We start from the raw sequence: 13,809 nt of genomic DNA, 5'->3' as shown, positions 1-13,809 counted from the left end.
AGGGGTCAGTGCATGTCCTTCCCGGGGCATCGACTGGAGAACTCAGAAACACTGGGAGGCACCTTCACAGCAAGGGGTCAGACACTGAGGCCAAGGTGTCTGACCAGATGAGTACATGTTTTCCACGGTAATTTCAGCAGCCATGGTGAGGCTCCCTGATCCTGTTTTTCCTCACTTAACTAAGTCTGGCAGGTTCTTGGAAACTGTGACTTCAAGTGAAATGACACACAATGAAACCAAGTTCATCACACGTAACTGACATAAACAAGGGTTGCGTTCCCACAGCATTTGTCCGGTCACAAAATATCACCAAACTTCTCTGTAGAGATGCAGAACACGTCTAGTGTTAGACCCTGAGCTACAGACACATGCAAGACAGAGTAAAAAAAAAACACAAAAAAAACCCAGTAAGTTCACTATTTACCCGATTTTTGGTGACTCAGTGAGGGTCAGCAGTGGCGGGGATGGTTAAGTCCAGGAATAAATGTTTGCAAAGTGAAAACCATCAGGAGCCCTTCCTCCCACCACAGTTCACAATCCAACAAGAGCAAAAAGTGGTGGCTCAGCGAGCGCTTTTGTCTGCATTTTTTATTGTTCTGCGTTTGTATGATTATCATAGACGTCACAGGTTTCCATTTTTAAAATAATTTACATCCGTTTGTTTATTTTCCAATCTGTGGATTCCAGTTCAAGGTCGTGGGTGTCCAGAGCTCAGGTGCAAGGTGGTTACCGCCCCTGGCCAGGCCATCATCCCAGCACAGGGACTCACACGCACTTACTCACGAAGGACCATGTGGGCATGCCAGTGATCCTAATGTATGTGTCCTTGGGGTGTGGGAGGAAACCCACACAGATGCCAGGAGAATGTGCAGACTTCACACAGACGGTGCTCCTGGCTGGCAATTGATTTTTTCCCCCATCAACACTACAATGACGTGATGTTGCCTGTAGCGCTGGTATCCAAGGACCTGCTGTTGTGGATGATGTGTCCAGGAAGCTCCTGCAAACCAAACACTGTCCAGTGAGTGCCTTGCGTCCACTCCTGTGTCCAGGCCAGCCTGACCTGCCCATGCTCCTCCGCAGCCCCTGGCAGGGTGGGGAATTTCTCTGGCTCACTTGTCCTCCTGGCTTTGGGCTCTTTGGGGCCAGAACCCCCTATGCCACCTGTCAGCAGTGGGTGCTCTAGCCTCCCCTGCACCATTAGTTGTCCCCGCCTGGCTCCCTTATAACTGGCATGTGCTGAGCACCTGCCTGGTGTGGCCTCTGCAGCCATAATTGGGTGGAACACAGGACACATCTGCCCGTGTAGCCACTGAGCAGAGCAGGAAGGTGAGTGCGGTGGCCCATGGGAACCTTATGAAGCAGACACGTGGGCGGTGCATGAGCAGAAGCTCTGGTATGACACAGGCCGAGCTGGAAGGGCTGCCCCTCTGGAGAAAGCCCATACTTTCTCCAGAGGAGGGAGCCCAGTGCACCGTGTGCGCTCATAGCCTACACTCCACAGGGTTGCCATGAAGCCTGGTGCCTGCGCTGACCTGCTTGGATAGTCCTACTCCTGAGATACCTGAGGTTTGCCTTGTGCCTGTGGGTACTTGGATCTTGCCGGCACTGAGGGATGGATGGTATCGTGCTTCCCTACCTCCCACCAGGTGGTTCAAGACAGAGTGGCTGTTGGTTGTAACCCAAGGGAGACTCTGGGAACACAGCTATCCTTGATGGAACTGAAGGGGAAATTGGCAGGTGGAACCGGGACCTAAAGAAGCAATTCCCTCCTTCCGTAGTAAGCGTGCTTCAGGAGTTCTGTTTCTCGGGAGAGCCTCACATTCACGTGGTAGTCTGGCCTGCCAGCCCTCCTGCTCTGGAGTAACACAGAAAGCGGTGTGAGAGCTGCAGGGACACGTGTTCCTGCACAGGAACGAACGAGGAGGCCTGTGATGCGTGCAGAGGTCTGGCCTCCTCCATGCTGCTTGCCCTGCAACCTGGACTGCCCGTCTGGCAGGCGACTGGCTACCGTGCTGAGCTGTGCGGTGAGCCAGGAGGGACGTCCCGCCACCACGAGACCCATGGTACACATGGGACCGGGGGTGGGGCGGGGGCCAGAGAGGGAAGCTCATGATGAAGACCGCGGAAGAGTCCAAGAGTCCAGAGCATTAGCTCTGTTCCATGGTGGCGACTCTCCCAGTGCCAGCAGTGCCGCACACATCCCTAGCGCACAGCAGAGGTGGGTGGGCAGAGGGCAGCATTTCCTCTTCAGATGGGTGGCCACAGCCCTCAGACGGGATGGGAGGGACTCGAGTGCGGCCGTTGTTCAATCCTGATGAACGCCACCTGGCAGCTGAGATGACTGAGCTTCTGACGGTGCTCGGAGTCAGGCCACTGCCAGGCCCGCCCAGCCATGTGTGCCAATCCCATCACTCCCAGGAAGTGTTTGTTCTTCGCACCGGGGACCTCGTTCTGAAATCCAGGCAGCTGCTGCTCACCCGCCGGCACGTCCGTCCTTTCACGAACATGTCTTGGCTAGTGCCTCCCAGGCTGGGCAGGAAGCCTCTGCCGGGACCATCCGCTCGAGGGGCTGCTCCCTCCCAGGGGACAGCACGAGCACCGACAGGAACATCAGGAGCGCTGCCTTCCAAGAGCCGGGTAGGGCGACTGCCCTGTCCCTCTTAGCTGAACCAGGGTGGCGTGGGTCAGGCCGTTGGGTTTCTCCGGCCTGCTCCATAGCCTTCCCTCCAATCTTGGCTGCAGAACAGCCTCCATGGCGGCATCTCTCCCCCACCTCAGCCCCTGCCTAGCTTTGGTCACTGGAGACTGAGCAGAAACCCACAGTTCAGGGCAGCATCTGCTAGACCCCACTGGCCGCAAGTCCCCAGGAAACATAGTGCATCCCGGGGCCACCGCAAGTGGGTGCCAGTGAGCTGAGTGTCTCCACTCCAGAGTACCTTGTGCTTGCTCCGGCCACACTGCCACTGGCCTGGCCTTACATGGTTCCCAAGGACCCCAGGATTTGTGTTTTACTATGGGGACAAGGACTGTGAGGTCTGCAAGTTCCTCTGAAGAGGAAGGGCCCTCATGCCACGTGACTAGCACTGTGTCCTTGAGCTTATCTACGAGAAGGCCACGGACTGGCCACATTGCCTTCACCCAACAGATCTTGCTCAAGGCCCGGGTCCTTCTCAGTTCTGCTCTGGCTCAGCCCTTTTTCTCTGCCATGTAAAGCTGCCTGTGGGCAGCAGATCACATGGAGCCCCCTCTCCCACAGTGTCTGCCCTCCTGCCCAGCCAGCTCTCAGCCACCACTGGGTACACCTGCTGTTGAACACTTACCTCTATTTATTGTCTCGCATTTCTCTGTGCCATGGACTCCAGACCCTGTCAGGGAGCTGCATCACTGGGCCGAGGCAACCGCTGGAACACAGGGCTGTCCAGACCATGGAATACATCCATGGTCTCCTCAGCTGCCCCGTGCCATCGAGCCCTCTATGCCTGTGTACAGGACACCGGCATGTGCAGCTGGCCTGCAAGCACGCTGCTTGTTTTTCCCTAGTAAATTACTTACAAGTCTCTGCCTCCTTTGGCAGGCGCCGTGGCCCCACCCTCTCTCTGTTTACAGTCAGTTTCCAGCTTGTGCTTGGATGGGCAGCTGGGGTTCAGGCTTGTGCAGTTCTCTCGCCTGGGCCTTCACCAGCATTCCGGTTCCTAGGCCTGGCTGAGTTCAAGGTAGAGGCGGTGTCTTCCTGCCGCCCCTGCTCACGGGGCACTAGCGTCCCACAGGGACCCTGGAGGCAGGTCGGGCAGGGACTTGCCCCGGGCCCTGACGCTCACTGAGTCTGAGACATTCAACTACAAAGTTCTGTGTTCCTTGAGGAAATAAACAAATAGTCATTTGTCTGTAGACTGAGGACAAAATAGTTGGACCTCACCGAACGTCTACCATAGAGAGAAGTCCTGGCTGTGCTCACTCAGCTCTGAGCACAGAGAGCTCTTTGAGGCGCAGGCAGGCGGGGCCAGAAAACAGAGCAGGAGGTGTGCACTCCACGGCGTCCCCATGCACGCTCCCATTGCCCCGTACAGGACTGTCACATCCACAGGGCAAGAAGAGCCGGGCTGGCCATGCACGCCGAGCCTTCCCACCCGAGGCTGGTCCCACAGGGCAGACTTGTGGTGGCTGGCCTGTGCCCACAGCCATGCCCTCTGAGGCAGCTGAGACAAGAGCTGCCTGGACTGCTAATGCCTGCTTGAGGTGAGGCCGTGCCAGAGGCAGCCAGCGTCAGGGCCGTGCGGGGCTAAGAATGGCTTGATTCTCGGGAGATCATCACGTGGAGTGAAATCTGTTTGGCATTTCCTTCAGGCACTCACGTGCTAGCACGGCCTTGGCCCAGTTGCCCCAGAGCAGCTGTGTGTGCGTGCGTGTGTGTCTCTGTATGTGTGTACGCACGCTAGCACCGGCCTAGACGTGAGGAAGCCTATTCAGGCATTAGCTTGAAAACACACACGATCGCGTTTTTATTTTCTGGCAGGTACCAACAAATACTGAAGAATTTATGAACTTTTAAAACTAGAGGCAGCTCCTGTGTACAGTTTATAACATGTCAGTTGCAAGGGTAATTTTGTTTCATGTGAAGATTATAAGCTAAAAGGTGTCTGTTTTCATTCATTTTCAGTCCATCTAAAAACCACATACTTTGCTCTTCTGTTCGTTCTTCCCCGGAGGACACCTTCTCTTGCCGGTATCACTTAGTGGCCTTGGAAGCCAGGTGACAGCAGGAGGTGGGCTGCTTCGTGGCCAGCATCGCAGGGGATGTTCATATAGTTAAGAAAATGAGCCTCTCGCTGTGTGAGGCGCTTGTGAGGAGTGGGAAGAAAGCAGGTCCGTTGAGCACGAAGGAAACTGCTCTCAGCTGGTTTACCTGAGAAGGAAGACGTCGCCGAGGCCTGTTTCCTTCCTGGGGGCTCATCATGGGACAGTGGTCCCTGTGAGTGTACTGGGGGAGCCAACCCGAGGACCGTCCTGCCACAGGCTGCTGGCTGTAGCTCAGGGGCTGAGCACCTTGAGAGGGACGTCTTGAAGGCTGGGAGCAGCCGGCTGCACCCTCAGAGCTGCAGCCTGCTGGTGCAGTCGGTGGGAGCTGTGGGCAGGGCTCAGCAAATTGTGCCAGCAAGCATTCTGTCTCTCCTAACCCCAGGGCGACTGGTGATGTGGGCCCCGAGCGAGTAGCCAGGCCACACGCAGGCAACTGAGGGAGTCGGGCGCACTGACAGGGAGTCCTGTCCTGCTCGGTTGCCAGGTGCTGCTCTGCACAAGCTTCCTAGACCCGTGGCTGCACCTGTGACCCAGGGGAGGGCTAGTGGCCCAGGCCCCATGTGCCTTCTGTGGCCACAGAGAAGCGACAGTGGGAGCCTGGCCAGGCATGGGCAGAGAGCAGAGCTGCTGGGAACCCTTGCCTTTCTGAGGTTCCCGTTTTCTCGTGGGCCACCACTTCTGTGCACAGGCTTCCTGTTCCCGTGGTTGTTTGGGGAAGAAGAACATCCTGAACCTGAGAACAATGACTTGGCTCTGCCCTCCGGCCCAAGCCCCACGCTGGGCTGTCTTGCCAGCTGGCCAAGCTCGCTGTTAACTTCCTTTATGAGAAAGAAGAATTTGGAACCAGATGGTGGGAGATTTGGAGGTTGGGAGAAGACCCCCAAGTTAGTCTCATCACAGGTGGGCTCTTTGCCCAACATGGAAGCCTGAGTTGGTCAAGGTGATGGAAGATTCCAGAAGGTCCCTCTTGTGTCTTTCTTCTCTCTTTGCAAGACATGGGAGAGAGCAGTGCCGGGGCCGCGTCTCCGGGCCGGGCTGGAGTGTGGAGTACCGATGCCTGCCCTCTCTTCTCTGGAGAGCTGTCTGCCAAGTGGCAAGATTCCCCTTTCAACTTCAAGGCCCCTGCCACCTGCTGCAGTACCCGTGACTGGCAAGGATCCGATGGGAGTGACGTCGCCAAGCACTGCCCACCCAGCTTCTCCCCAAATTGTAGGCTCCCTTCCGCCTGCCCCCTCCCTCCCAGGCCAGGCATCCCGCAGCTGCTCCTTCCTCATCCCCTCCTCCCACACCTGCTGGCCAGGCCCTGCTCCTCCACAGCCACCCTGACTGGTTGAGCCACCTTCCTCCCATGCCTGCCACTTGCCTCTCACGACTGAAACCCTCCCCCATGATTCCTTTAGAACCTGCCACCTCCACACAGTCTGCACCCACAGCAACAGCCAGCAGCCTCCACAGCCCTCCCTAGGGGAGGCACCAAGATCTGGGCCCTTCTCAGGTTGAGCGCCCAGGCCCAGCCCCACCCTCCTGCCCTCTTTGCAGTGTCCCAGCTGAGCCAGCATGCTGCAAGTCAGCGGCAGTCCTCAGAGGAGGCCATCTGCTCAGCCTAGAGCAAGCACCAGGGCTTCTAAAGGGACAGTGATGCTGGCCCCTGGGTCAGGAGGGGTGGGCTAGGGGTCTCGGTGAAGTAGGCACCAGGCATCTTGGCTGGGAAGGTGAGGGAGCCAGAGCCCCGCCTGGGCCTCAGGCTGTCCAAGACACATCACTCATTTTCCCTACAAACAAGCCCTTCGACTACATAAATGTGATCCCTATGCCCTCTCTTTCTTCTTTTGTCTTTTAAGTCACTCTCCTAAGAAGAAAGCCTCGTGCCCCTGCCTCTCCCGCAAGTGGTGGCAGGCGGGGTAGGCACCTGAAGGTCACCTTTGGGGGGGATGAGGTGTGTGCGGCATTGAGGCCTACGGTCCATGGGCCAGCGGTGAGCAGGAGAGGAGGGGGAGGAGCGGGCTGGCTGGGCTCAAGCAGTGTCGGAGCCCAGACTTGCTCTCAGAGTGTGCCACTGGCCCAGGAAACCTGAGCAGATGTGCGCCCCACCCTGGGTGGTGGGCGGGCAGCTGAGCCCCTCAGCCAGCTCAGGACCTCCACCAGCCCCGCTCAGGGTTTCCCTGCAGCTGTTGAAGAGCAGGGGGACGTTGCTGGACACCGTGCGCATCCCGGCAGAATTGGCAGCAGTGACGCTCCCGCAAGAAAACCTGAGAGGACAGGATCAGGAACGAGTCCTGATGCACCAGCCTCACCTTGGGGTCTGGGGGCCGCAGCTTCTCTGATGTATGGGACGGGTCTCCGACTTCCACCCCTACAAGGCATGCAAAGCCTTTTGGGGAAGTCGGGGTGTGCCTGCAGCATGACTCGCCCCGGGACCCAGGTGGCCTCCCTTGGAGGTGAGCGGGTCGCGGTCGGCAAGGCCAGAGCTGCTCAGCCCAGAGAAGCGACCTGGGGGTGGAACGAAGAGACCGTGTATGACCTCAGCCAGCCGGTGCGTCTCCCTCTCTGAGTCGTCAGAAGGGCACTGTAATAAGGCCGCTGCCTCCCACAGGGTGGGCCACACCCTCACCACACACCAGGCAGGCAGATGGTGGTTGTGTATCTCCCAGACCTGCCCTCTTGGTTTTCTGGCCACTTCCCGGCATGAACCGAGCTCACCTCTCCCTGGGTCCTTGCCAGGGTCTGTGTCATCTGCTGAGTGACACCCATGTGTTGCACATGCTTTCGCGGGGAAGTTGAAGCTGTCCTCTCCCGAGACCCCTGCGCTCGGCTCCAATTACCACCTTTCAGGATGCCTCCCAGTCTTGTAGCTTTCCAGCCTGGAAAGGCTCTGGAGCTAGCGGACCTCCCTGCGGGCTTTCCCTTGTCCTTCTGACCGTGTGGGGGCTTAGGGGCTCCTGCCAGGGTGTTAGCTCAGAGCTCGCATCCCAGGCCAGGGCTTGGAGATGCTGGAGCAGCTTGAAAAGGAGAAACTGAAGAATGAGCCCAAGCCTGCAGGGACAGATGGGATGGAATATTTGGTACAACCTGTGTGGGCAGCTGTCCTCCCTGACTTGCAGATCTGTGGCAAACTGTGGACGCCCCTGCCACAGGCTAGACCCCTGCTCTGCTCTGAGCCCTGAGCAGATGCTTGGGGATTATTGTCTTCCTGACTTAGAGGTGCAAGCTCCTCAAGTGTCCAAGCTCCCTAGAGGTCACCTGTCAGACAGGCTGCAGCACTGGGCCAGTGCGCTCCTAGGAGTCCCTGGACCCAGAGTGGGTGCTGGCAGGCCTGGGCGACAACAGGCTGCCCGATGGTGCCAGTCCCACTGCACCACCCCCCTTGTGCCCCTTGACAGAGTCTGCACACTGCAGAAAGGGCTCCTGAGGCATGTGGGGAGCTGCTGGGGGAGGCCTGTCAAGGCCTGGCCAGTCAGAGAGCTGGAGGGACTGGCATGTCCTGATCCAAGTGAGTGCTAGCAGTGCAGAGCAGTGCAGTTCTCCTTAACTAGTGGGTGGAACTTTGGTTGGTAGGTGCCACCAGGTCTGGCTGATGGGATGGAAAGAGACAGGGACATGTGCACAACTACTGCTATCCCCAGCCAGAGCTCCACACCTTGGGGATCTTGGGAGCTTCTAAGTCCGTGTCACAGAACCCTGCAGGGTACAGCAGGTGCCTAGGATGAGACAAAACCAGTCCTGAAACGGCTGTCTTTAGAAAGCAGCTCTGCTGCTGGACACTGGCTTGGCCCCATCAGACTCACCCTCTCCTGTACACGGAGACTGTATCCTGGGCTCCCTAGTGAATGACGGTGTGTGTAGGACGCATATGCTCTGCCATCTGCACAGACAACTGACTTGGGGACAGACAGTGTGAACTGGTGAGAAGTACTTTAAGGAAATGTCACATCCCTTTCTTCTTGTGAAGGAAGTGGCCAAGAAAGAATCTGGGCTCTGGAACCAGAGAGCCAGGAATGGAATGGTATCTCGGTCTTAACGCTTACAAGTTGTGTGCCTCTGGTTCGGCAGGTAACTTCCTGTCTCTGCCTCAGTTTTCTCAAATTGGGGAAAATCTTCATGAGATAGTTAGGATTTAAGAAATCGATGCATGCGAAGTATCGAAGGATGCCACATTTCCTAAGCCTTGGCTAGTCCCTGGTGATGGGGTGACGGCGGATGCAGAGCTGCTGGCTTTGGGCCACCAGCATCCTCCCCAAATACAGTCACAGCTGTTCTGTGACCTTGTGCTCAGAATCTGTGAACTGACACGTGTGAGGTGGGAACTGTGGGGAGAGTGGGAATGACAACACCCTGGGCCACTTTACCCAGGAGAGGGCAGCTGCCAGGGCCAGTGTGATAGTAAGCAGGCTTGAGCCCTCACCCACCACTGTGGTAGCTGTGGCGACGCTGCCCTGTCAGATCTCAAGGGTTTTGCAAGCACTTAAGTTTTTGTGTTCTGGGTTTGGACTTTTGGACACAGTGAGTTCCTGGTGTTTCACTCATGTGAAACTACTCCCTTCTCTGCCTGTATTCCTGCTTCCAAAGGAATGTGGGATTGAGAACGAGGACATGCTCCAAGGGTCTGAATTCCTTCTTGTTCATAACTTTGAGGACCTCTTGAGACCTGTACCACCGAGCGAGCCACAGGGGAGTCCATGTGGCTCCCACAGTGACCAAGGGACATCTGGGTCTGCAGGGACTCATGGCGGTGACTCCCACCATCCCTGCCAACAAGGTGACTGCCACGTTCGGGCACATTGTCGGGTGTTTGAAGGTGAGATGGCAGCATCTTTCTCCCTGTGCCTTTTTCAGAGAGCCCCACGTGGTTGAAACCAGCCTGTAGATGGTAATGTCTGCTCACAGCAAAGTGAATTTTCCTGCAGTCCAGGGCTGCCTTCCATGGTGACTGTGGAAGGGGGCTCCCGTGGGGCTCCCAAGCAGAGACTCTGGAGATGGGAGGGCAGGGACATGGGAGGGCAGGAGCCTGCCACCCGGGAATCCGAGAAGTACCGGGTGTGAGCGCGCACATGTGAGAGTGAGCATGCACAGGGCCAGCAGACACACACACACACAAAAAAAAAACAGCAAAAAGGAATCACCTGCTTCAGCGCGGCTGAGCTAGTTTCTCTAAAACCATGGCATTTTCTCTTCCTGTCTCTGTGACTCAGGAGATTTGATCCTGCAGTTCAGGGCCCATCAGAGCTCAGCCTGCTCGTCCTGCACTGGGTGAAGCCCCAGGGACTTTCAGGGAATCCCTTCTCACTGCTGTTTGCCTACGCCGATCCTTGCCTAGAACGCCGATCCTTGCCTAGAACGCCCTTCCTTGTCCCCCCAGTTCACTCACACACTCATCCTTCATGCTTCACTTGTTTTGCTTTCGGCTTCTGCACCCGTGGGAGCCCCTCCCCGACTGCTCTCCCCACCCCCACCAGTCATGCTGCTGAAGACTCTGCCTGCCTGTCCCTCTTCCCTGTCCCCAGAGCACTGTGCCACAGGGGAAGCTTTTATTCACATGTGCTGCGGCAGCCTGGCCCACTGGAGGGGAAGCCCATGGAAGAGCATGTATGAGATGACATCAGAGTCTTTCCCCCATGCCAGGCAATGGAATTTCCCTGCTGACCAGAAAGGAGGGTAGGTGGGTAAGAACGAGCACCTCTTGTTCCAGGACAGTGGTCTTACTGGTGACTCTTGAGAGACTTAGTTTGGAGTGGGAATGGAATTGCAAGGCCCCAGCATTGCCGACTAAGAAGGATGGGGGAGGGGAGGGAAGATGCCTCAGCCTCTGGCCCAGGGGCCCCTGATCCAGGGGCCTGATAGGTTTCTGTTTGAAGGACTTGCCTGTACCCTGAGGCTCTCCACTTTGGGTGAATGTTCTGAAACAATCTGAATGCTTTGAAAATGACTCCTGGATGTTTATTTCCTTTTGTAGTAATGGACCAAGGCTGCAGCAACAATTAACATGCAGCTCCTAGGAACCAGAGGCTCCGGAAGGGCTGCTGTTTTCATAGGTTTTCCGTGAGAGCTTACACATACTGATCGCTATCGGGCCTTCCTGGGGTGTGATAAGAAACGGTTCATTATGTAGATGGGTTGGTTGTTTCGGTTTTTGTAGCCTTTTGGTTTTTGCAGTTCTAAGTTGCAGAGTATTGAGAGTGAATCAGGCAACCTGGCTTAGACCATAAACAAAGAGAATGCCTCCCTTTCTCCATGGAAAATAACCTACATGCTGCTGGCTGGAGGACTGGTGGGGGGACTGAGACCAAGCATCCAGCTCCTTAGTGGTGAGTGGGCTGGCACCTGCACCAGCGGCCATGGGCTTAGATTCCCTGGAAAAAGGTGGGACACATATGCTTTTGTCTAGAGTGCTGGTTACATGGGCTTTTTGTTCTCTGACTACCTTGGTTTGAGGCTGATGCCCTTTCCAGGTATACGAGATCAGGGGAAAACAGAAACAAAACAGGCTTCCTTGGAAATTCGAGGACCAGACTGAGGACAGACAGTCTCCATTTCAGTCTCTGGGAAGGCTTGGCACCCATCTGGGCTCCCTGATCTGCTTCAGCTTTTAACTAGGTGTGCTCTTACCTGCAGGGAAGTGCTCTAAGCCACAGATCTTATCACGGCCTGGTGTTCTTTCCAGGGGAGGAACCAACTAGGTTATTTTTACTTGTCACAATTGGTCTCAGGGCAATAGTTGCTTGCCCGGCTTGCTCAGGTTCTAATTAAAATGGGGACTCATAGCTGGGCTTGGTGGCTCAGCCTGTAATCCCGTGCTTTGGGAGGCTGAGGTGAGTGGATTGCCTGAGCCCGTGGGTTCGAGACCTGCCTGGGCAACTTAGTGAGACCTTGTCTCCACAATAAAATCAAAAATTAGCCAGACGTGGTAGCACAGGCCTGTAGTTCCGGCTACTCGCAAGGCTGAGGCGGAAGGATCGTCGGAGCCCAGTAGGTCAAGGCTGCGGTGGCTGGGAGCGGCCACTGCACTCCAGTCCGGGTGACAGAGTGAGACTCCAACCCAAATAAATAAATAAATAAAATAAAATGGGGACTCTTCTGGTTGAGTTCTCCTTGGCCTGGGTGAAAGGGCCCCAGGGTGGGCCGTGGGGGCAGGACATCTGCCCTGGCTCACCTGTCCCCCTACTGCCCCAGGGGCGTTCTGTTTGCACATGGAGGCTCCAGGCAGATAACTTGCTCCTGAGGGACTGATGCTGCTCCTTGGTGACATCTCCTTGGGGCACCATCTGGCACCAGTTTACTCTCCAGACTGGGCTCTCTCTTTGATGCCTGGATGGTGTGTTGGGGTCCTGGGCCTTTGAGACTCCAGGGACAGATGCGCCTGATGCTGCCTCATCAGGCGAGTGGGCTAGTGAAGGCCAGAGGCCTGAGGAGCAGCCAGCGGGGAGATGATGGGAGACCCAGCCAAGAAACAGCGTTGCTGGGTTGTCACACACACGTGCATGGCTGGACTGATAGTCTAGGCCATAACATCCCTCTCCAAAGGCAAGGCCCTGATATGTATTGGCAGCAGCATGGCTGGGTCACTAAAGGCCAGGTGGAAGCTATGTTTGTTTACGCTTCCCAAGAACACCCCAGGGGCTACACAGCAGGTTCCCCTAGGAGCTCCTTCCTCTCCCTGCTCTGGTGAACAGCAGGGCCCTCTTCCTACCTGCAAATTACACAAACATGTTTTCCAGCCAGTGATCTTTGCAAGTATGTCATTTGTTCGTTGTGAAATAATTGGTTTTTACATCCTAAACTAAGCCCACGTTAGGTGGATGTCCTTCCCCTTTCTCTCTTCATCAGCCTGTTGAGCTACAGGGACACCAAGTCAGCTTTTGCATCTATATTCTGCCCTAGATGTGTGTTCCTCTCTCCTCGGGGTTCTTCCACACGCACTAGAGAAGCGGGACAGCACATGGATGTGCGTCTGTGTGTGGCTTTGGGCCCCCACTTCCTATCTTAAAGGGCTAAAGAAGCACTCAGCAAATCCACCTATTTTTCAAAGCCATTTATCTTTAGAGGCCTACTTCATTTAGGAGGATATCAGAGGCTCTGGTTTGGAGACCAGACCTCACAGTAGTTCTTTCAGGAGCTAAACAGCAGGTCTTGGGTAGTGTGAGCACACACCGGGTCTAACTATTCTCCCTGCCTCTTTCACTCCCAAGGGTGCCCCTATTAAGAGGATAGCATATCTTGCCACTTTGTTACTGACGCTAGCCTCTACTAGATGCTGATAATAGTCCAAAAAGGGGGGGGGGTTGGTAGCATGCTGCTCAGTTAGGATAGGAGCTGGTTGTTTAAAGTGGCATGGAGAGCTCAAATAAGTACATCTTCAGGGATAAGGAGGGGATGGAAGGTGACATGCTGCTCTGGACAGCAAACAGGAAATTATGCTCAGGTTCACCACGTCCTATGCAGGGATGAACCATCATGCCTAATTTCTTCAGGACAGGCAGACTAATGCTTAGCTTACAGAACTGACTTGCCACGCATATAACGTTAGCTTATTCTTGGGTTTCTCGTTGCTGGCGGAATGGCGTTTTGAAGGCTGTGAGTGCCGCTCTGAAGGAGCCTTTCCATGCCCTCAGCTGTCTGAGACAACTGACAACAGATTGCATATCTCCGTGTCCACAGAGCTGCAGAACTTGCTAAAAGACGTCAGTCACAAAAGGAGATGAAAACTAAAACACAGTGACCCAGGAGCACGCGATCAGTGCCCTGCCGGACGCAGTAAGCCCAGTGGCCGCGCCGCCTACGCGGGCAGCAGAGTCCAGCTGCCCCCACCAGGTTAATGACCGAGCGCTGGCCCCGGAGCGCAGCTCCCCAGGCGCCCTCCCCGCCAGGGCACGCGCCGCGCAGGGCCGGGCTGGGGGACCGCGAGCCCGAGACAGCCGAGCGCCCGCCCGCCCGCGCGGGAGCCGCGACCCCCGAGGCCCGCTCCAGCCCATCTCCCGGGCCCCACTCACCGGCTCGCAGGGCAGGGGCCGCGCA

At 56.2% G+C, this 13,809-nt stretch overlaps 1 protein-coding gene and 1 long non-coding RNA gene across 3 annotated transcripts in view; one reads left to right on the top strand and one right to left on the bottom strand.

Annotated features, from left to right (window-relative positions):
- The window catches only part of CUNH7orf50 (chromosome unknown C7orf50 homolog), a 148,113-nt gene that overhangs the window by 93,728 nt on the left and 40,576 nt on the right, over positions 1 to 13,809 (top strand). Inside the window, exon 4 of one of the 2 annotated variants that reach the window (XR_002481702.1) lies at positions 5,794 to 6,614. The exons of the other annotated variant lie outside the window; for it this stretch is intronic. The gene's annotated coding sequence lies outside the window, so the exon portion shown is untranslated. Of the gene's footprint in view, positions 1 to 5,793; positions 6,615 to 13,809 lie in introns of those variants that run through there. 2 annotated transcript variants of the gene reach the window in all.
- On the bottom strand, positions 574 to 3,401 carry LOC110595245. Its single transcript, XR_002481703.1, has 2 exons — positions 3,324 to 3,401; positions 574 to 1,000 (listed from the first exon to the last, which is right to left on the bottom strand). It is a non-coding gene; the product is annotated as an uncharacterized LOC110595245 (long non-coding RNA).

Source organism: Carlito syrichta, unplaced genomic scaffold, assembly GCF_000164805.1.
Source record: "Carlito syrichta isolate Samal-C Ts95f unplaced genomic scaffold, Tarsius_syrichta-2.0.1 Scaffold288374, whole genome shotgun sequence".
In the NCBI taxonomy this organism is placed as follows: domain Eukaryota; kingdom Metazoa; phylum Chordata; class Mammalia; order Primates; family Tarsiidae; genus Carlito; species Carlito syrichta.
Note: the sequence above shows the minus strand (reverse complement) of the source record. Positions and strands in the feature narration are given on the sequence as shown.